We start from the raw sequence: 23,978 nt of genomic DNA on the forward strand, positions 1-23,978 counted from the left end.
CTGAGGCTGGATTTGAACTCAGTCCTCCTGACTTCAGGGCCAGTACTCTATTCACTGTGCCATCTAGCTGCCCCTGAACTTATCTTAATTACTTTTATTATTTTCCTATCACAAATTACAAAATTGATTTGAGTAAATAGCTCCTGCTCCTGGTACCACTTGGTGCTACTTGCCCTAGGTGCCAAAACTACCAGTTATGGTTCTGGCAAAACCTAGCCAATGTAGCTCCCTTGCCAACAGTGAGCATAACAGTGTTTTGTGTGTGCCCATTCCTGGTGAGGGAGATAGTAGCCCAGGAATCTTATTGGCTTCAATTCTCTCTGGGATTTCCCTGTTACTATACTGTTCATATAAAGGAATGGAAACTGTGACAATAACATTAACTTGTTCACAACAGCATTGCTACCTCAGACTCAGGAGGAGTTAACCTCCTTTCTAGCTGCCTCAGTTTACTTTTTGTGTGGGCAGAAAAAGGTCCAGTTATGGTACTGAAGTGAGTGAAAAACCTTCAGTAGTATCTTAGTAAATGCCCTCAAGTAACCTGATGTGCTTTTTATTTTGTAAGAGCTTGTCAAAGTCTTTTTTTCTCTTCCTTCCTTACATACATAAAAGTATGGGAAATGAAATAGTCTTTCTTATTCATCTCCACGTGGCAATTTCTGGCTTTTTTTCTTTTTGAAAGAGTTTACTCTAATGTTCCCTTCCCTTGGTCCACATTCCAATCTCCTCGTGCTCAAAGAAGCCAAGTTATTCAAGGCGTTCATCTGCTTGGCGGACCTGGTAGGCTGGGTTTTAGGTCCTAAAATCTGATTCATTGTCCCTGCAATTAGATTATGAAGATTCTCTTCATGCCAGAGATTGTAATTAGAGACAAGAGTGTCCCTGAGCAAGGGATGGCTTTTGCCCTGAGCAGACTGGGGTGACACTGGCTTCCTCAGCTGAACTTTACCTCGTCTTCTGAATGGGTCAGAACTACTGCTGTGTGAATTATTTAAATATTAGCCTGCTTTTACTTCTCTACTCTAGAAACCAGCAGATTGAAGAGAACTGGACTGGGAATTAAGAAACCTGCATTTTTGTCCTGGTCCTACCAATAATTGCTGACTATTCTTTGTGATTTTGGGCAAGTAATTTTCACTGAGGCTGCTAGGTGATTCAGTGAATAGAGTGCTGAACCCAGCATTAGGAAGGCCCTGAATTCAGATTTGGCCTCAGATGCGAACTGGATGTGTGACCCTGGGCAGGTCCCTTATTCTCTGTTTGCCTCAGTTTCTTCATCTGTAAAATGGAGATAATAATAGCACCTTCCTCTCAGGATTGTTGTGAGGATCAAATGGTATTTGTAAAGTGCTTTGGAAGTTTTAAAGGGCTATATAAATTGTAGCTAGCAGTGGTGGTGGGGGTAATTTCTTCCCTTTGGCCTCAGTTTCCTCATCTGTAAAATGAAGGTGTTCCTCTCAAGTTCCTTCCAGCTCTGGCATCCTCTAGGTCATTGGTTTTATTCATCTAAGACTGAGCCAATTCAAACCAACAAAACATTGATTAAGCCCTACTATATACAAGGTATTGTCCTAGACTGTGAGGACACAAGGGCAAAAAAAATCCAAAACAAAATAACCTCTGCCCTTATGACAATTGTATTCTCCTGGAGGTGACAGTTGTTTGCAGGTTATTCTCTTCAACTTAACACATATATTTTTTAAATGCTTATGTTCAAGGCAACGTTCTGGGTGCTGAGAAAGAAACAAAACTAAGTAAAGGGTTGGGACTAGTAACCTGGTGGTCAGTCTCTCATCAGTCCTATGTACTAAGTGACAACAAATAAGAAACTGAAAGACAGCCCCTGCCCTCAAGGAGCTTACATTCTAATTGGGGAAGACAACGCACAAAAGGAAGGAAGCTGAAAAGCAAGGGTTGGGGTGGGAACCAACAGCGATAGGAAGGGGGCATGATATTCCATGGGATCAAAACTAAGCTGATGGAAAGTAGAGAGTTGCACCAGGGTGGTGGAAGTATCAGAGGAGAGAAGGGTGCATGATTGAGAGATTTTACAAAGGCAGAAATGACAGGATTTGACAATTGATTGGATATGGGGGATGAGGGAGAATGAGGAGTTGTGGATGACACCCAGGTGGGGAAGCTGACTGAATGGGAGGGAATGGTGGTACCTTTCACAATAATAAGGAAGTTAGGGAGAGGGGAGAGTTTAGGGGGAAAGACAAATGAGAAGAGAAGATGGCCTAGGACAGAGCCTTGGGGGACACTCATAATTAATGGCTAGAACTTGGATGAAAATCTAGCAAAGGAAACTGAGGAGAAGTGGTCAGACAGACAGGAAGAGAACCAGGAGAGAGCCATGTCATGAAAAACTAAAGAGAACAGTTTCAAGGACAAAAGGGTGATTGACAGTGTCAAAGGCTACAGAGAAGTCAAGAAAGATAAAGATTGAGAAGAGGCCCTTAGATTTGGCATTTGAGAGATCATTGGTAATTTTGGAGAGAACAGTTGTAGTTGAAAGATGAGGTTAGATGCCAGGTTGTTGAGAATTAAGAAGGGAATAACAGGAAAGAAAGTAAAGGCATTGATTATAGATGGTCTTCTTGAGTTTAACCATAAAAAGGAGGAGAGGTATAAAAAGATAACTATCAGGGATGGATGGATCAAGTGAGGGTTGTTGTTGGTTTTTTTAAGCCATGTTTATAGGCAATAGGGAAGCAACCAGCAGATAGAGACTAAAGGTAAATGAGAGAGTGGGGATGATAGGAGGTAAAGGAAAAGGTCAGGGAGACATTGCTTCCTCTAGTTCTCATCTCAGTATGAGATTTTACTACTTTGAACAGTAAAAACATGTTATTTTGACTTTTAGACTTCTTGAAAGTACGAATGAGATCTTTTCCCAGAATTACCAAATTGGAAGGTAACTCAGAGGCTATTTAATCTAAACAATACCTGAACAAAATATCCTGTCTATAACACCTGACAAGTGGTTATCCAGACTTTGTTTAAAGGCCTTTATTGAAAAGAAACTTACTACTTCCCCAGCTCATTCCTCTGTTTGTTAGGAGGGTTTTGTTTATATGCCATTCAAATTTGTCTTTCATTATTCCTGTTTCTGTCCTCTGGAACCAAGCAGAAATCTAACATACTTTCCACATATCTTCAGATGCTTGAAGGCAGCTATTACATGCCCCTTAAGTCTTTTTTTTCTCTAGGTTAAACATCCCTCATTTCTTGGAGTAATCCTCACATGACATGGTATTTGCATCCCTGGTGCTCTTCATTCATTTAATCATTCATTCATTTATGATGCCTCATCCTCTCACCATCCTGGTCAACTTGTATGGACATACCACTGTCCTTGTAAGATAGATGGTTCAGGTTGAGTGAAGGCCCAAAGAAGCAACCTTGGCTAAGATTAGTAAGAGAAAATGTTCTTAGATTGTTTTCTCAGGAGCTGGTGTGCAGCTAAGTGAGCTATTTAAGCACTGCAGGCTTTCCCCCCAGTGTCAGTAGAGTCCACTGGGAGATCCGCTTGAAGCGGTTCTTAGTTGATGACTTCCATTCCAAGCTGTTGGGTACATCTGTGTTCCCATTTTGTTTGTTTTGTAAGTTATAGAGTACACTAAGGGAACAGGAGTGCCCGTGTTGTTAACTGGAGTGGCAGTGGATAAGGTAGATTTAACTAAGCTCTAGAAACAGCTGTTAAGTGATATCTAGAGAGCATTCTATGAGAGTCTACATAGGAAAGGAGTCTGTTTTACATCATAATATGGCTTGTATTTAGGTGACATCATTTATCTGGAGTTTGTATTTGTTATAGCAATCAGTAAAGTGTGTCCATGCACACATCCATGGGTAGAATGTGGAATGAAGCTACTTGCTCCCTTTCAGATGCTAAAAGCAGAAATTTATACACATTTATATAGCACTTTATGGTTTACAAAGCACTTCGCTCACAATTCTTTGAGGCAGGTTGCATGAGTATCATTAATTCCATTTAACAGACAAGAAAACTGAAGGTCAGAGAAGTTGTGACTTACTCGCTCATGGCTAAAGAATTATTAAGGGCCTGAGCAAGAACTCAGACCCACCATGTTTTGACTCTAAGGATACACAAATACCTGCAGTCAAAGGCTGAAGGCAGCAGGTTGCATGTACTTCCACCTTGGTTTTGACTATAGCTAGTATTAGTACGGGCAGCTAGGTGGTGCAGGGGATAGAGTGCCAAGCCTGGAGTCAGGAAGGCTCATCTTCTTGAACTCAAATCTGGCTTCAGACACTTAGTAGCTGTGTGACCCTGGGCAAGTCACTTAACCCTGTTTGCCTCAGTTTTCTCATTTGTAAAATGAGCTGGAGAAGGAAATGGCAAACCACTCCAGTATCTTTGCCAAGAAAACCCCAAATGGGGTCATGAAAAGTCAGACACAACTGAAACCACTGAACAACAACGAGTGTGGTACAACAGAAAGCTCTCTGGACTCATGAGTCCAAAGATAATAGTTCAAGTCCTTGTTTTTCTCCTTGTAAGTCAGATGGGTAATGTAGTATAGTCAAAAAAGCACTCATTCAAAGTCAAAAGACCTGGGTTCAAATGCCAGCCATGTTACCTACTAACGACAAGTTGGATCTAGTGTTTTCTAGGGTTGGGTTTCATGTTTGTAAAAGAAGAGCTTTGGGATAAATTATCTCTAAGGCCCCATTGTAGAGTTAATATCCTGTGACCACAGGCATCACAGTTAACATCTCTGAACCTCAGTTGTAAAATGGAGCTAATGATGCCTACCTGTTAGGACAGTTGGGAGAATTGAATGAGATCATGTATGTAAAATGCCTTATAAACTATAAACTATAAAATTATAAAAATATATAAACTATAAAAATATAAAGTATAAAATACTAAGTCAGACTTATTAATATTATTTTACCTGCACCTCCACAAAACAGGCTATTATTACTGAAATGAGAGACAACTAAACTCCTGCCATCCACCAACCTATGTTGGACTTACCAAGCAATCAGCAAACGTTTATTAAGCACCTGCTATGTGCCAGCACTGTGCAAAGTGCTGGGGATACAAAGAAAGTCATAACCAGTTCCTGCCTTCATGGAGCTTACATTCTAACAGGGGAAATAATATGAATATAAATAGGTCCATAGAAGATACATACAGAGTAGAGAAGAAGGTTCTAGCAGCTAGGGGGATGAGGAAAGATCTCCTGCAGAAGGTGGAATTTGAGCTGAAATTCATCTCATGTTGCCACTGGCCTAACTCTACCCCAACACCCATCCTGTCACCATCACTCCTCCACTGTTCCATTCAGTAGAAATGAAAAAAGCTAGAATTCCACATGAGATTTCTTAGTTGTTGAAATGATTATTCTCCCAAATGTTCTTTTGTTCCAGATAGGATCTGGATTGGAAAGATTGTTGGTTTGACCCAGTGTGCCATTTATTATCTACCTTTTTGTACCTTGCTATTGAATGAGCCATCCAAGGGACTTGAATCAAACTTTAAAGAATCTAAACCATAAAAACTAAACAGAGACAATGTGATAGAGTTCACTCAGAATTCCGCATCCAAATCTTTTACCCTCTTTCTGTGCTTGGAGAAAGTCGTGTACTTTTTTAAAGCCTTAGTTTTCCCATCTACAAAATTGAAACAGTAATCCTCTCCTCTCTCTCTTTCCCATCCACCTTTCCTCTCACACCTACAAACCCAGTTAAAAGAGATGACATGAGAACAAATGAGCAAAGTGCTTAGACTTCCATCAACCTCACGTTCATAAGTGAGTTAATGTGAATGGTATTCTCAGGGAAGTTCAAATTAGTTATTTGTAAATGTCCACTCTGACCTTAAAGTTTGTGATTCAGTCATCTCACCAACTGGCAGTCATGTTGTGGTAGGAGTAGTGGTGGTGGTAGTAGTAATGGTAGTAAAAGTAGTGGTAGTAGTAGGAGAAGCAGGAGTGGTAGGTGGTAGTAGTAGTAGAAGTGGTATAGTAGTAGTGGTACTAGTAGTAGTGGTGGTGGTGGTAGTAGTAGTAGCAGTAGTATGTCTCAGCACCTTTAGACTGATGTAAATGGGACACCAATTGTAGTAGTACTAGTAGTAATAGTGGTAGTAGTAATATTCATAGTAGTATATCTCAATTCCTGTAGAATGATGAAAATGGCACACTAATAATAAAAATAGTATAATAGTAATAGTAGTGTAGTAGTAGCAGTAGCAGTAGCAGTAGCAGTAGTAGTAGTAGTAGTAGTAGTAGTAGTAGTAGTAGTAGTAGTAGTAGTACCAAAGCTTTAGAGCTAAAAGGGGCTCGAAGTCATCTAGTCCAACCCTCTCATTTTACAGATAGGGAAACTGAAGCCCAAAGAAGTATGGTGCCTTATCCAAAGTCATACAGGTTGTAAATGGAAAAAAAATCTGGTATTTGAACTCAGGTTCTATAATTCTAGGCGTTGTATTATGTGGCTCAATAACTAACATTTCTATATCATTTTAAAGTTATATCTGTTATCTCATTTAAGTCTCATGGCAATCCTGTGAGGTAGGCTGTATGTATCCCCATTTCATATATGAAGATAATGAGGCTTAGAGAGGTTAAATTGTCCATCCATGGTCACGCAGGTAGTAAATGTTAAATGTAGGATTTGAACCTTGGTCTTCTTGAGTCCAAGCCTAGCACTGTCCATGAAGAAGAAGTATGTTTGGCATATGGAGATGGGATGGGAAGGCAGGGGAGTGGGAAGGGAAGTTCTCCTTAGCTAGTAAAGTACTCATTTCTATGGCCATCTACTACAGTTATGTGTAATGAACAAGACAGTGTGGCATTGTTTCCTTAATAGAAAGTAGAGGATGGTGCATTGGAAAAAGGCAGTGTAATTTGAGGGGATGTCCTTTCACCTCTCTGGGTCTGTTTCTTCATGTATAAGATAAAAATAATATAGAAATGTGGGCTGTTATTCTCATGAGCGATTTCTTGCTGTCTTCATCAGAGGGAAAGAGAGGGCAGAAATTAAGGGGCAATCATGTTTAGATGAAGGATCAACTTCATCATTAATAGATTCAGAGGAGACAGGGATTTTAAAAAGATGGAAGTGTGGGGTAAGGGGGATGGAAAGGGAAAGAGGGGAGAGGGAGAGGATCCAGAATGAGAGGAAGTGAGAATGATGAGGAATAAAGGAAAACTTATCCAGATGTGAAGGACCTGGTGCTGGGGTGAGATGCAGTATTGGGAATTAAAGAGTATGGAGAAACCAAGAGGAAGATAAATGGGGAAGAAAGGGAGTAGATAAGTGATGGAAGATTCAAGTGTGGGTCATGGCAGATTGAAAAATTGCTGTTCATGGTTAGGCTGCACCCTATATAGCTCAATACTCCAAAAGAGCTATTGTTTCATTATGTAGCTTCTCTTTCGGCAGATACATTTCACAATCTCTCCATGTCTTAGTAAACATATTTCATGAATTGCTATGGTCAGAAAATTCATCATCTGGTGGCCAATTTTCTGGCAATGAGCATCTCCTAACTCCACCAAGCTAATCTTCAACATACAGACACAGAATCCATCAGAGGACCCACACGCTAAGTCCTTCCGGCTTAGTAGGACCTGTTAGGACTTATTATCCCCGGAGTATCCTTCAAGAACTCAAGATCACCTCCATATCACAATGAGGTGTTACAATAGAACTTTAGAGAATATAGAAAGTTGCTCCAGATATACTTCTAGCTATTATAGTACAAAAAATGTAACTAAGATAGAATCTGCTTAACCATGGATAGGAATAAAGATTATCATAGGTATTCTTTCCAGGAAACTTCTGGGGCTCTGATTTGCTAGTAATCATGTTCCCGCTAATTGGCATCATGTCATAGTGACTAGAATACTGGACCTAGTGTTTGACAACCCTCTGGTTATTATCAAGCTAGGCATAAAACTGTCTGCCAAAGGTGTTCACCACTGTCATGAAGGAAGTCCAGTGTAAAGTTCAGGTTGAGAAAGAGCCTCCTATAGATGCTATTGCTTGTGGATGACATTGTATAATTGCATCTTTGGGGTTCCTGACTGTTACTGGTGTTTTAGTTGTCCCTCCTAACTTTGTGTCATCTGTAAATTTGACAAGCACGTCATCTACATCTTTATCAAAATTATTAATTAAAATGTTAACTAGCACAGGTCCAAGCATAGTTCCCTAGGGTACTCCACTAGAAAGTTTCTTCCCAGTTGATGCCAAAGTGTCAGTGACTACTCTTTGGGCCCAGCCATCCAACTAATTTAGAATTCATCTGCTGTACTATCAGCTAGCCCATATTTCATCATCTTTACCACAAGAATAACATGAGAAACTTTATGGAACCCTTTGCCAGAATCCAGGTAAATTACACATACGTCATTCCTTTAAACCTCCCAGTCAAGTAACCCTGTCAAAAAAGGAAATAAGATTAGACCGTCATGAAGATATTCAGACTGACTGCTTAGTAGTCCAACTGCAACAGCCACAGCTTTATTATTGTATAGGAGAAAGAAAACCGTGAAGGTCATTGCCAGCCATTTGTCACAGTCTGAACATGAAGCTATTAACAATTTCCAGTTTGATTCTGAGTTTGATAATAAGTTTTGGCAGACCACAAATGCTTGGATGCCCTTCAGAAACTGTTAACTAGTGGTCAGAGCACCAAACTGGAGTTAGGAGTCTTGGGTTCTGTTCTTGGCCATGACAAACTGAGTTTTGTTTTGACCTTAGATAAAACATTGAAGTCTTAGATATTCTCCCTGACAAAGAAAGAACAATGCAGCATTTTTTTCTTTGTGTGGTAGAGAAACCTAAGGTATATTTTTGTGATGGGGCACAAGCAAAAGACAGCAGATGCAAATCAAAACATCAACAAACATTTATTAAACACCTACTGGGTACCAGGAACTATACTAAGTGCTGGGAATGACAAAGAAATGCAAAAATAGTATCTGCCCTCAAGGACCTCACAACCTAATGCACATCCCAATAGTTGCATTTGGTGTTTACTAAGTATTAAAAGACTCAGATAAAGTCCTCTAATGTCTTGAGGAGATCCCCTATGTAGATTCACAGAAAGATATGATTAATAGTCATGCAGGTTAAGTTTCGTTCTGTACCTTGGGGGAGAGAATATCCATACTAGTAAGATCATGGAGCCACTGAAGTACTCTAATGATTCCATCACGGTGGTCACAGTGATCTGAGATTCTTGATTGTGTCACTCTGAAAAGAAGTGAATCCAGTAGGATTAACTTTTAAATTAATATTAATTTTATTCTACCAGGAAAAAAAACAAATAGAATTAAAACCAGGTTTTTGGTTCAGTAAGAAGGGACCAGCCAATACGCCCACTGCCATACCATTTTTACATATTCTTGATCCAAAACCAACTTCTGCCAGATACTGAACACTCCTTGTAATTTTTGCCTCCTTAACACCTTCCAGTTCAAAGTTAATTAAGACATCTGGAACATCTGTATGAAATGAAGAGGTTTAGCAACTGGAACATGGCAGAGGGGTTTTCAGGACATGAAGCATGATCTGGGCCTTTCCATCTTAAGTGTACCCCAAAGCACCTGCCTTGCCAATTTGCCCTAATTATGCTATTGTTGGTAACTATTTTTCTTTAATCCACATAATAGCAATTTGTCACTGAGCTACATTTCCATAGTTCTCTATGTGTATGTGACAATAATAGTGTGATGCTAAGGGCAGAGATGTTAAGTATGGTTCATAATCAATAGGGTGTTGTCCACTGACTGATATGAAGCCCAACGTAATACATACTAGTTCTATTTAAGTTATAGGCAGCTAGGTGGTACAATGGATAGAGTGCTGGGCCTGCAGTGTGGAATACCTGAGTTCTAATCTGGCCCCACACTACTAACTGTGTGACCCTGGGCAAGTCAGCCTCTGTTAGCTTCAGTTTCCTCATCTATAAAATAGGGATAATTGTAGCTCCCCCTTCCCAAAATTGTTGTGAGGATCAAATGAGACAATAATTATGAAGTGCTTAGACACAGTGCTTAGCACATAGTAAATACTCTATAAATGTTAGCTGTCATTATTGCTGTTGTTATTGTTATTATTACATATGAATTAAAGCTTGTCTGGCCTGACGCTTCCTCTAGGTGGATAGTTTAGTTCTCTAAGTAGTTCTTGGACCCCAAGGATGCTAGACTCAATTGGACCTATCAGTTTTTACTAGGGAAAGAGCTAACCTTTTAGTGGGTCAAAAAGAGTTGGACCTAATTGAAAATGACTGAACAATAACAAAGGGTTGAATGTGACTATAAAGTAATGACATTGACATTGGTTTTCTGGAATGGTTTATGAAAATCCTCCTCACCACTTTATAGTTACACTAGGTACCTGAATTTCCTGGTAGGTCTGTGTCTAGGTGGAGAGGCAGTCACTGTATGGGACCAGCTCATCATGCTCTGCCTTTGGTCATTCCATCTTGCCTAAGCAAATGACTGCTGCCCACTAGACTTGCATTAATCCAATTTTTGATTTAATAAACAAAATTCAAATATTGTCCATAGCCTCATGCCTTGCTCTGCCTATAGTGGACATTCAAAAACATATTCCTTGCAGAGAATGAGTGCATGCTTAGAGGAAGGCTAGAATGCCAATCCTCTGTGAAGACTATGGATATAAAAACAGGGTAGCATTCATTGTGGCAGCTGAGAAAGGATGCTTCAAAGTCAATTACTGATTACTCCATAATCACCATTACTGAGATGCTGCCCACTTGAGTAGTCAAAACAATGAGCAAAAAGAAAATGAATTAATTTCCACCTATCCACTGAACAGAATTCAATTAGTCTAGAAAACAAAGAGGAAAAAACGATCAGCTTTTTAAAATATCACAGAGCCCATATTTGGGTACTGAAGTCCAGACAACACTTTCCCCCAGGGCTGAATAAATTTGCTTTTGGATATAGGAGCCAGTCCTCAAATTTAGAAGCCAGATTCATTTATTTTAGCTTCCAGAGTTTTATGTTTTGATAACAAGCAAATAGTAATAGTTTGTAAACACCATATGTCACCTGTCAATGATACAAACTCAATACAGCTAAATTCAAGAAACATTTATTGAGTCTCCTAAATGCAAGATAGTGTGAAGACAAAAGCACTGTGAAGACAAAAATATATCTGCCCTCAAGGAGATTATAATCCAGGGGTGGAGAATCGAGGCCACATGTGGCCCTCTAGGACCTTGGGTGGGGTCTTTTGACTGAGTCCAAGTTTTACAGAACAAATCCTTTTATTAAGAAGATTTGTTCTATGAAGCTTGGATTCAGTCAAAGGGCTGCACCTGAGGACCTAGGGGGCCACATGTGGCCCTAAGGTGGCAGCTTCCCCACCCCTGTATAATACAGTCTATTGAAGGGACACAACATGGTCACAGAGAAGTAAATACATATGTGTGCATATTAAATACAAACTATTTGAACTGATTTTGGAGCCAGTTTTCTTTTCATTGTGCCACACTCACTGCCTCCAGGCTAGAGCCAAATGGTGTTGTTTTTTGTTTTTTTCATCCTAGCTGCAGAAGGGAAGCCATGGAAGCTTCTTGAGCAGGGGAGTGATGTGGTCATATTCCTGTTCTGAGAATATCAATTTGGAAGCTCTGTGGAGGATGGATTGGAAGGGGGAGAAATCTTCAAGCAGGATGGCCCATGCCTGTCATTTCTACTACTGGGAGAGGCTGAGGCTAGTGGCTCACAGGATTTTAGGAGTTCTGAGATGCCAATTAGATGTCTGTTTGAGATGCCAATCAGGTGTCTAACTAAGTCTAGAATCAATTTGGCAAGTCCCTGGAAGTGGAGGGTCACCAGGTTTCCTAAGGAGGGGTGAGCTGGCCCAGGCTGGGGAATCAGAACAGGTTAAAACATCAGTGTCAGTCAGCAGTGGGGTTAGGCCTCTGAGTGGCCTTTGTACTTCCAACTTAGACAAAATAGGGAGACCTAGTCTCAAAAAAAAAAGGAAAGGAGCAGAAAGGAAAGGAAGACACAGGAAGGGAAGAGAAAGGAAGGTGGGAGGGAGGGAAGGGAAAAGAAGGAAAAAGAAAGGAGACCGGAAATAGGAAGACCAATTAGGAGGCTTTTGTAATAGTTGAGGTGAGTACTGAAGAAGGACCTGAACTAAGGTGATGGCTGGGTAGGTGGAGGGAAGTGGTCAGATGTGAGAGATGTTGTGAAAGTAGGATGGATACTTCTTGGCAATTGTTTGAACTTGAAAGGTGAAGAAGAATGAAAAATCCAAGATGTCTCCAAGGATGTGGATCTTGGAGAATGAGAAGCATCAGGGTTCCCTCAACAGAAATAGGAGAAATTAGGAGAAAAGGTGGCTTTAGAGGAAAAGATAATGAGTGGGGATGTCCATTAAGCAGCTAATGATAAACAAAGGAAATAACATTTTAGAGGTCCAGAAGAGGATATTTGGTCCCTTGACTCACTGGGAGTCTCCCTTCCTTATCATGACCAAATACTTGCTTCTCTATCTTCTGGAGTGAAAAAAAAAGTGATTGAGATCAGGACTCCCAATTTCTCTTTCAAACCAGGAAGGCATGCTGTTGAGCCCTAGGAACTGCCTAGCTAGCTCCCTACCTCCCTTGACTAAATCATTGCCCTCCGACTGCCCTCAACCCTTCTAAGCAATGGGTCAGAAGCAACCAGTTGCTTCTTCTCCCTAAGCCAAGCCAGAGGCAGAGATACAGGAGTCCTCTTTAAAAGATGTCCAGGATAGAAGATGTCACAGCTTTTTCAAGTGCTGAATCACAGGCAACTATGCTTCATAGCTCAGTGTTGAGGAGATTTGTGTCACCTGCTGAATACTTAATATGGCACCTGGTTTACCTGGAAAATTCTTTTGAATCTTCTATTTTTTTTTAAAGAACAATTTTAAACAGAAAAGGAAATGGAATCCTTCTCCTTAATAGGCATCTTTTTTAACTTTTAAAGGGATATAACAGGGGCAGCTAGGTGGCACAGTGGATAGAGCTGCAGCCTTGGAGTCAGGAGGACCTGAGTTCAAATCTGGCCTCAGACACTTAACACTTAACTAGCTGTGTGACCCAGGGCAAGTCACTTAACCCTGATTGCCTGACCAAAAAATAAAATAAAATAAAATATAATAAAGGGATATAACAGCATTTGGGCCATATGATATGGTAAGTACTACATCTACAAACTCCTTGCTGATATAATCAGACTCTTAGCTAAATTGTATTAATCCAGCACTGGAGGCTTCTTCTGCCTTCCTAAAAAGCATCCTTTAAAATCTTCCAGATGGAATACAGTTCTCAAGAGTTACAAGTCTCGGGGTGGAGTCAAGATGGTGGAGTGAAAGCAGTGACTTGCTTGAGCTCTCCCCCAAACCCCTCCAAATACCTGTAAAAAATGGTTCTAAACAAATTCTAAAGCAGCAGAACCCACAAAAAGACAGAGTGAAACAAATTTCCAGCCCAAGACAACCTGGATGGTTAATCAGAAAAGTATATCATGCTGGGTGGGGAGAGGAGCACAGTGTGGTGTGGGCGTGCAGGCCTCAGAGGGCTGAATCGCGAGCAGCTGTGGTGGTTTCCAGACTTCTCAACCCATGAATGCCAAAGACAACTTAGAAGGTCAGTGGGAAAAGTCTGTGACAGCAGTGAGAGAAGGAGCTAGGTCTCAGCTGCAAGTCCTGAGCACGGGCCACGGCTGCCCCCTTTGCTTCTGGCCCACAGACTGGGCAAATGGCAAAAGAGGTCCAAAAAGCCAATGAGGAGAAGAATGCCCTGAAAAGCAAAATTGGCCAAACAGAAAAGGAAGTCCAAAAACTCATTGAAGAAAATACTTCCTTAAAAATTAGAATAGAGCAATTGGAAGCTAGTGACATTATGAGAAGTCAAGACACTGTAAAACAAATCCAAAAGAATGAAAAATTAGAAAACAATGTGAAATATCTCATTGGAAAAACAACTGACCTAGAAAATAGATCCAGGAGAGAGAATTTAAAAATTATTGGACTATCTGAAAGCCATGACCAAAAAAAGAGCCTAGACATCATCTTTCAAGAAATGATCAAGGAAAACTGCCCTGATATTTTAGAACCAGAGGGCAAAATAGAAATTGAAAGAATTCACCCATCACCTCCTGAAAGACATCCGCAAAGGAAAACTCCTAGGAATATTGTAGTCAAATTCCAGAGTTCCCAGGTCAAGGAGAAGATATTGCAAGCAGCTAGAAAGAAACAATTCAAATATTGTGGAAATACAATCAGGACAACACAAGATTTAGCAGCTTCTACATTAAGGGACCACAGGGCATGGAATATAATATTCCGGAAGGCAAAGGAGATAGGATTACAACCAAGAATCACCTACTCAGCAAAACTGAGTATAATCCTGCAGGGGAAAAAATGGTCATCCAGTGAAATAGAGGACTTTCAAGCATTCTTGATGAAAAGACCAGAGCTGAATAGAAAATTTGACTTTCCAATACAAGACTCAAGTGGAACATGGAAGAGGTAAACAGGAAAGACAAATCATAAGAGACTTATTAAGGTTGACCTGTTTACATTCCTGCATGGAAAGATGATATTTGTAACTCATGGGACCTTTGTCAGTATTAGGGTAGTTGGAGGGAAAAAATTATATGTATGTGTGTATACATATATATATATATAGCTAGCTAGTTAGACAGAGGGCACAGGGTGAGTTGAAGGTGAAGGGGTCATATATGGAGAATAAAATTAAGGGGTGAGAGAGGATTATACTAGGAGAAGGAGAAAGGTAGAGATAGAACAGGGTAAATCATCTCACAAAAAAAAATACCAGAAAAGGATCTTACAATGGAGGGGAAACAGGGGAAAGTGAGAGGGAATGAGTGAATCTTATTCTCATAGGATTTGACTTAAGGAGGGAATAACATACATACTCAATTGGGTATGGAAATCTGTCTTACCCTACAGGAAAATAGGGGGGAAAGGGGACAAGAGAGTAGGGGGATGATAGAGAGGAGGGCAGATTGGGAAAGGGGGTAATCAGAAGCAAATACTTCTGAGGAGAGACAGGGTCAAAAGAAAGAATAGAATAAATGGGGGAGGGCAGGATAGGATTAAGGGAAATAGAGTTAGTTTTTCACAGCATGTCTACTATGGAAGTGTTTTGCATAACTGCACACGTATAACCTATATTGAGTTGCTTGCCTTTTCAATGAGGGTGGGTGGGGAGGGAGGGAGAAAATTTGGAACCCAAAGTTTTAAAAACACATGTTCAAAAAAAACATTTTCACATGCAACTGGGAAATAAGAAACACAGGAAATGGGGTACCGAAATCTATCTTGCCCTACAGGAAAATAGAAGGGGAAGGGGATAAGAGAAGGGGGGAGAGATAGAAGGGAAGGCGGGAAGGGGTATTCAGAATGCATGCCATCTTGGGTGGGGGAGGGTCGAGATGGGGTGAAAATTTGGAACTCAAAATCTTGTGGAAGTAAATGTTGAAAACTAAAAATAAATAAGTTTATTAATAAAAAAAAACAAAATAAAAAAATTAAATTAAATTTTAAAAAATCTTCCAGATGTATATCCTCAGGGCCTACCTTGCATCTAGTAGGAAATTAGGGGGTCAGGCCGTGGGGAGACCACTGACTTTATTTCTTCTCTCTTAGTGATTCACAGGATTATATGTGCCCACTTAAGAGAGACTAGAGAGAGAGTTAGACTAGGAGGGATAATCTGCCTAATAAAGTTTTAAGGTTGGAATAGCAATTCAGGGGTGTTCTATTCTCTAGCAAGGTATATACAGATAGTCTAACCCAACCTTGCAAGTATGCCAAAGAAATGGTTTGGCCTACCCAAATTTCTTTGATCCACAACATATGATATATATGGCCTTGCCCATACAACCATCTAGACATACTCTATGCACTGACAACCACAGACTCCCTGCCTCACCCATGGAGTCATGTTTCTATATCTTCCTGTTACAGATGATGCTTTAATATAGCAACCAGGTGATATACTCTTGGACTTTTAAAAACTGATTAACTTCAATTCCCTTTTCTTAGGCTCTTGAGCTTCATGCTCTCTTCTCATCCTCTTAAGGGGGAAAAAGGTTTGTTTGGTTTTAAGTTGAGGCACAAACAATTTTCATGGTTGGCCTATTCTTGGCTTAGATTCCCATTGAAAAAAATTTCCACAAGCTCTCTCAAGAACCTTACAGTCAGATAGACATTTCCTAAACCAGACCTAAATCTTTCCCCAGGCAGTTTAAGGCAATTTTTTCTTATAGACTAAGTAGGGATGAAGAGCTGTTCATCCTCCTCTTTATAATTGTGTGTGTGTGTGTTTCTGGATAAGTCATTCTTATCCCAATATTAGGAGCTCCAGTTAGTAAAACTTAACCTGTTTTCCAATTGTATAGCCATTCCCATTTCAATCTGGTCCTATCCCAAAAAAAGACTACTAAAGCTATGTCTCTATAGTGCCAGTCTACGAAATGTTTGCAAATAAACAAGTCAACTGCATATGAGCATACAGGCAGTGAAAGAACAAACCAAGGAATTAATTTCATTGCCTACATTTTACTACAAATACACAACTGACATTTATATAATGCTTTAAGGTTTGAAAAGATTTTATTATACATCATTTTTGTTTTATTTATTTTTTTCCTCAATTACATGTAAAACCAATTTTTAACACTCATTTTTTTGAAATTCTGAGTTCCAAATTCTCTTCCTCCCTCCCCTCCTCTCTCCTTGAGAAGGGAAGCAATTTGACATAAATTATACATATACATAATTTCATTTTAACTTCAAAACAACCTGAAGTAGGTCTTTGAAGCTGAGTCTTTCTGACTCTACAGAAAGTTCTACCTACTACCCTAAGATGTCTCTCAAACATAAGAAGTTTTGACATTGATTCTTTCCAGGGAAAATCTCATTGGCCAACTATTAGTAGCCTTTTTCTTAATTCAGTCAAAAAATTATCCACGATAAATAGCAAGTTGGTAGTATGAATGTGTAAGGATGTTTAAGTTATTCATAGCAATGAATAAGGGATTGAGTGCCAAGACAGAAGTTAGAGAACAAAATATGTGTAGTTTGGAGAAATCATGGCAGAACTATGAGATAGAGTAGGAAGGAGGAATAAGTCTGGAAATGCCTCCTGTTTTAAAGATAGAAAGACTACTGGATTTAGTGAAAGTGAATGATTACTAGTTAGTTGCTTGATGGAAATTAGGACAATATTCATCAGGACAAGTCTTCAATGTGTCTGGAAACCAGGCATCTGCACACACACAGATATACACACTAGTGAAGAGCTTCATCTTAAAAATTAAGGCTAAAAAAAAAAGCATGCTAGGGGAACTTTGATTGTTCCAGTAGCTAAGTACCATCCTAACAGATAATCAATGAATCAAGCAATGAACTAGCATTTATTAAGTATTACTATGCCCCAGGGACTGTTCTGGATGATGGTAATATAAAGACAAAATAAAAAAAAGAAAAAAAACAGGGCCTGTCCTCAAATAGCTTACTTACGGGCTAGCCAGGGAGAAAATATGTACGTATACTGTACAAATAAGATATACACAAGGTGATTTTGAGGGAAAGGCACTAGCAGCTTGGGTAGGGGTGGGGAAGGGGCTAGTGGGAGCAATCAGGAAAGGCCTCATGTAGCACTTTACCTTAGCATTAAAAGAAACTAGGGATGCTGAGTGATGGAAGTAGGAGGGAGCACATTCCAGCCTTGGGAAACAGGGTAAAAGCACACAGTGGTAAAAAATGTATTGCCCTATATGAGGAACAGCAAGAATCTCAATTTGGCTGGATCACAGTGACCCATGGAGGGGAGTAATGTATAATAAGAAAGGAAATGTCGATTGGAAACAATTTGCAAAGGGCTTTAAATGCCAAACTGTTTATATTTGATTCTTCAGGTAATGGAGAGCCACAGTAATTATTGAGTAGGGGAGTGACATTATGAAATGCCATATGTACACTTTGAATAGCTATCTCTTCTGCTCTAGGAAATATTAAACTTCATTGGAGTTCCAGATGTAGATTTTTGGTTAAGAAAGAACCCAGGGTTTTGTCATAGCAAGAAATGTATAACATAGGACACTTTACCCCCCATCACATGTATTCATGATGGCTGGGAAGGGTAAACAGACTGAGTTTGCAATAAAATTCCCACTTTTCATTGATTCATTTCCTTGTGGTACAGAGTGGCTTGGATTAAACTCTTCATGTTTCTTTAGTGACAGGAGAGGTATCTGGAAGGTTTGGAGAGTCTTAGCTTTATTGCAAAAAAAAAAAAAAAAGCCATAATAGCAGACAGTCTGTGAACATGAGAATGAATTGATATAATAGACACTACTCTGAGATGGGATGAAGGAAGTCCTTGCTAAAGGCAGAAAAATAGACTAGAAGATATCATGATATCCTTTATAGCTTTAGGACACCATGAAAGCTAATGGGCCCATGAAAAAAAAAAAAACAGATGAGCATCTCAACTTCCTTTGACCTAGAGTAAGTAGACTGTGTCTTTATTGAAGGAATATTTTTAAAGGTCCTCCTTGTGCATTCAAAATCAGATCCAGAATATGCCACTTCACAATCCAGCACATAACTTGGCACAAAAAAAGACCTTTGGTACTAGGCACCAAGAAGCCTACAAGGCTCTTATCCTTGTTAACAAATGTCCCCAAAGATTGGGCGCTACCCAGTGGGCTTCCTATAAACTTAGATTGAGATGGGGGAGAGAATAGAAAGGAAAAAATGAAAATAGAACGAAAAATCACGGGGATTGGGTATCACCGATTAGCTGTGAGTAAGTCAATTCCCTTAGCTTCCTCCCCTAGAAAAGGAAAGGTTTGGATGAACTGATCTCGAAGGGCCTTTCCAGCTATAGCAGTCTCAAATTCTACAGTGACACCTGGTGGATAAATACAGCTAATAATCCAGAATTTGGCCTCAAGTGGCTGCGCAAACCTGGAAAAGTCACCTAGTTTCCCTGGCTTGCTAGGCCCTCATTAATCAAACAAATAAAATTATATTCTTTGACATTTCTATTTCTGATGTCTTTTCTGGTTTGGCAGGTTGTTGTGACGATTAAATGAGATAACAGGTTAAAAGTGTATTGGAAAACTCTAAAGCATTATCTAAATTTCAGTTATTAATATTATTATGAATTGATACCTTATAACATTTCTGGAAGATTTCATACATATCTTTGACCCATTTTACAAATGGCAAAATATATTAGGGCATTGTCAGGCCAAATATTATTTCTTGGGCAAAGGGAAAACAGAATTAGATTTGGCCTTAGCTTAAATTTAGAGCTGGAGCTACACAGCCATTCATTACTTAATTAATTGCAGCCACAAAGTTTGATTTTAAACCTTTTTCATCTAACATTATCATCATTAGCTTTATTGGTGTCATTATCATCAAAAAAAGTATTTACAGTAAACTCTCAATTCTCCACACTGATATAAGGAAACTGTGGCATGTATAATTCAAAAAAGCAAGTATATAATAATAAAAATGTATGAGTAGTTTAGCAATATATTTTATTTACATTTGACTATGGATGAGTCTAATGTTGTGAGGAGAGTCACGTCACTTCAGATGAAATAATGAAACTGTGAAGACTTAACCAGATATAGTCATCAATCATTCAGTAAACCTTTATTAAAGCCCTACTATGTGCCAAGCATTGTTCTAAGTGCCAAGGAAACAGAAAGGGGCAAAAGACAATCTCTGCCCCCAAGGAGTTCACAATCTAATGAGGGAGACAATAAGCAAATATATACAAACAAGCTATATTCAGGATAAATAGGAAATAATTAACAGAGGGAAGGCACTAGAATTAAGAGGGGTTGGGAAAGGTTTCCTGTAGAAAATGGGATTTTAGTTAGTACTTGAAGGAAAGAAGCTAGGGAATAGGGGAGCCAGGCAGAGAGGTTGAGGGAGAGCATTCCAGGGGGACAGCCAGAGAAAACTTCCTAGAGCTAAGAGATGGTGTGCCTTATGTGAACAACAGCACAAAGGTCAGTATCACTAGATCAAAGAGTGTGTGTCTGGGAGTAAGGTATAGGAAGACTGGAAAAGGAGGAGGGGACTAGGCTATGAAGGACTTTGAATGCCAAGTAGATTTTTTATTTTATCAACAAGCATTTATTAAGTACTTACTATGTACCAAACATTATGCTGTCTGTTGTATGAGGACCAGCGTAGCTAAGTTCAGAGAAGCTAACGAACTGACCAGTCAACACGCATTCATTCAACATCTGCCATATGCCTGGCACTGTATTAGGCACTGGGAATACAAAGGCAAAAATGAAACAATCCCTGCCTTCCCTCAAGAATTTGATATTCTATTAAGGAAGATAGCATGTGTATGTATAGGATAGGGTTATTAACCTGGGATCCAAGAATTTTTTAAAAATATTTTGATAACTATATTTCCATGTAGTTTACTTTGTAATCCTACGTATTTTATTTTATACATTTAAAAATATTATTCTGAGAAGGGGTTCCTAGGCTTCACCGGATCAATGGCCAAAGGGACATAAGACCCCCCCCCAATGGTTAAGAACCCATTACATAGAAATAGATACAAAACAACTAGAAGGAAATTTGGGGAGTGAATAACATGAATATAGTGAATAATAATGCCTGAAGGAAAGTGGGGTAGGGGGTGATCCAGAGAAGTCATAAGTGGAAGATGGTACTTGCAATGAGACGTAAAAGAAATGGGATTCTCATCACCAGGTTAGCTTTGTGCTGGTTGTTTGTCTTTCATTCATAAAGAGGATCAATGACATCATGAAGATGATATCTAGACTTGTAAGTGAATTGGATTTAAGTGAGGTAAGGCTGTGCAAAGTCACTAGACTCACTCTCTCCTCTGGAGCCATCTGGGTCCAGAAGCAAGATATAGATCAGGATGACTGGAGATGGCCCCATGTGCAATGGGAGACCTTGGCCTCTTTAAGCTAAGGTCTTTCCCAGGTCTCAGTTTGTCTGAGGCAATATCCATCCAATGATTAAGGCTAGGTAAGAAATGAGGCAAAAAAAAAAAAAGGCCTCTTTTACCTAGTCAAAAAAAAAAATGTCTGGGAGGGGAAGACCTTCAGGGTTTCTGGTCAAAACAGAAACAATTACTATTTACACTCTGAGTCATCAAATTCCAAGCAATGACCAAGTGAGACTTGGGCTGGGACCTATTGTTGGCCAATCAGTGACAGCCAGAGTGATTTGGGTTTAAGGCTTGGTCAAGTAGCTGCATTTGAATCCCAGTAGGTTTAATCAAAACCTGGTTTTCCAATGCTGTATTTCAAGAAATCATAAATGAAACTACATGGGTCAAGAGTTAATTGACCCGGGTTTTTTTTTTTTAATGATAGAATAAATACGTAGGGAAGAGAAAAAAAGAAATCTAGCCCTTAAACCCCAAGATATCTTGTGAGATTTCGGCTATCAAAATTTATATTCCTTTAGGCAGATCATGCACAGGAAAGGGTGTGATTCCCTGTGTGAATAGAAGGAGAAGAAGGAAGAAAGAAAGAAAGGAAGGAAGGAAAGAATGAAGGAAGTATTGAAGTATCCATAGTAAATGGTAGGGAATGGGCAGACTCAGGTGACTGGCAACTCTTGCTTGGAAGAAGGGTGGTATAACAACCCACTTGGCTAAAGCACAAAATTACAGCCAGGTCCCCATTAGTGAGAATAATGACTCCCATGAAATGGTCACATTATTTGAATTCACATTGCATATATCCATTGGTCTAGAACAAATTACAATATTTTACATAATTAACATTTCAAATAATGTTAATTCAAATATATGTGATTGCTTCAGGGCAGGATGGAAGGAAACAAGCATTTACTGAGCATCTGCTATGTGCCAGGCACTGTACTAAGTGATTTACAATTATTATCTCATTTGATCCTCACAACAACCCTGGGAGGTAGGGGCTATTATTATCCCCATTATGCAGTTGAGGAAACTGAGGTGGACAGAGATTAAGTGACTTACCCAGGGTCATACAGTAAGTGTCTGAGGCCAGATTTGAATTCAGATCTTCCTGACTCTAGGCCCAGTGCTCTATCTACTTTATTGCCATTATTTGAATTAATTAGGACCTAGCTATAGGTTCTGAGAAAGTTTACCAAGTTTCATTTGATTTAGTTGCAAATCTCTTGTAGGTAGAGAGAATGCTAAGCATCTATGGTCTGAGAGGCAAAGTTGGAGAGTAGACTGGGTTTCTTCTGCATAATAACTGACCTAAGGGGCAGCTAGGTGGCGCAGTGGATAGAGCACTGGCCCTGAAGTCAGGAGGACCTGAGTTCAAATTTGGCCTCAGACTAAACACTTGACGCTTACTAGGTGTGTGACCCTGGGCAAGTCACTTAACCCCAATTGCCTAAAAAAAAAAAAAGAATTCTAAAATAACTGACCTAGAAAGAACAGATTCCTTCACCTTAGGGATCTGAAGGAGATGTTGTTCAAATGGCAACTGGAGTTAGAGGCAAGTCAGAACCACAGATGGCACCTTGTAGAAAAGGAATCTGTTATCTCTTTGGTCCTGATCACATAGTACCTGTTAAATGGAGGGATGCTTTATAGAGTGCCTCAAAAGCCAGGGTCCAAGAAAATACTCAAGTAGTATGGACCTGGAGACTGAATATGTATCTGTTTTGCAAAGGCCAACCGGGCTAAGTTTGGAAATGCTCATCACCAGATTGGCCACATGGTGAAATTCTCATCCACAGCAACTCCTGAAAATTGCCTCCTAAGTTGTGGTTGTGATCAATGTTGGAGGGATGATCACTCTGACAAAATTACAGATACCTGGAGTAATGAAGTTTTTTGTTTTGTTTTGGTGAGGCAATTGAGGTTAAGTGACTTGCCCAGGGTCACACAGCTAGTAAGTGTCTGAGACCAGATTTGAACTCAGGTGCTCCTGACTCCAAGGCTGGAGCTCTATCCACTGCACCACCTAACTGCCCCAATAATGAAGTTTTTAATCAGTAATGCCAAAGGTTGTGGAGAAGTTAGGTAAGACCAGTATGGAAAAAAATGTGGCAGAAGGAAGTTAGTTAGAGCCCTTGTAAGGATACAGTTAGTGTGGTTGATAGAAGGGAAGCCAGATTAATGGCAGTTCAGAAAACAGTTATTTGATTGTAAATTTTATCTACCCCATTGACCTATCCTGATCCATTGTGGTGAAAAATTACGATTCTAGATCTGACTACATTTTGATAGAAAAAGGGAGTGTTAAGCAAGTGATGGCCTCTTCTACCCTTGAGCAATCCAACTACCAGCAATGGTAAGGGCAAGGCTAATTCTATGGAACAAAAGTCATGAGCCACATCTCTCTACGTAAAAGGTACTATGTGACCTTGCATTTAATTAGGGCCAAAGAGACAACCTATCATTCCTTTTCTACAAAGGTGCCAGCATCTACCTTCCTACCAACCAAGTAGCACTGACTCTTGCTGCTACTTGTACTGATTTTTTTTTTTTCTATTAAGGCAAGGTACCCTAATCTCTAAGGCAGCTAAGTGATGCAATGGATAGAGCACCAGCGCTGGAGTCAGGAGGACTTGAGTTCAAATTTGGCCTCAGATACTTACTAGCTGTGTGACCCTGGTCATGTCACTTAACCCCATTTGCCTCAGTTCCTCATATGGAAAATGATCTGGAGAAGGAAAATGGCAAACCATTCTGGTATCTTTGCCAAGGAAACCCCAAAAGGGGTCATGAAGAGTCAGCTGAAAAGACTCAACAACAACAAACCTTAGTCTCTGGTAATAGATTGTCAACTAAGAGACTCCCACTGCATATACTAAACAATACAAAAATAGCAAAAGAAAAAAAAATTATCAGCTTAGGACAAAGACAGAGATAAGCTCATCGATGGCTGCTCAGGTGTGGTTCCTAGATCAGTGCCCAT

The 23,978-nt window shown here is 39.7% G+C and overlaps 1 protein-coding gene across 1 annotated transcript in view; it reads left to right on the forward strand.

Moving 5' to 3' along the window:
* XKR6 (XK related 6) overlaps positions 1–23,978 on the forward strand; it is a 383,982-nt gene that overhangs the window by 359,001 nt on the left and 1,003 nt on the right. The window lies entirely within an intron of this gene.

Source organism: Vombatus ursinus, unplaced genomic scaffold, assembly GCF_900497805.2.
Source record: "Vombatus ursinus unplaced genomic scaffold, bare-nosed wombat genome assembly UNPS02010219.1, whole genome shotgun sequence".
Classification (NCBI taxonomy): Eukaryota; Metazoa; Chordata; class Mammalia; order Diprotodontia; family Vombatidae; genus Vombatus; species Vombatus ursinus.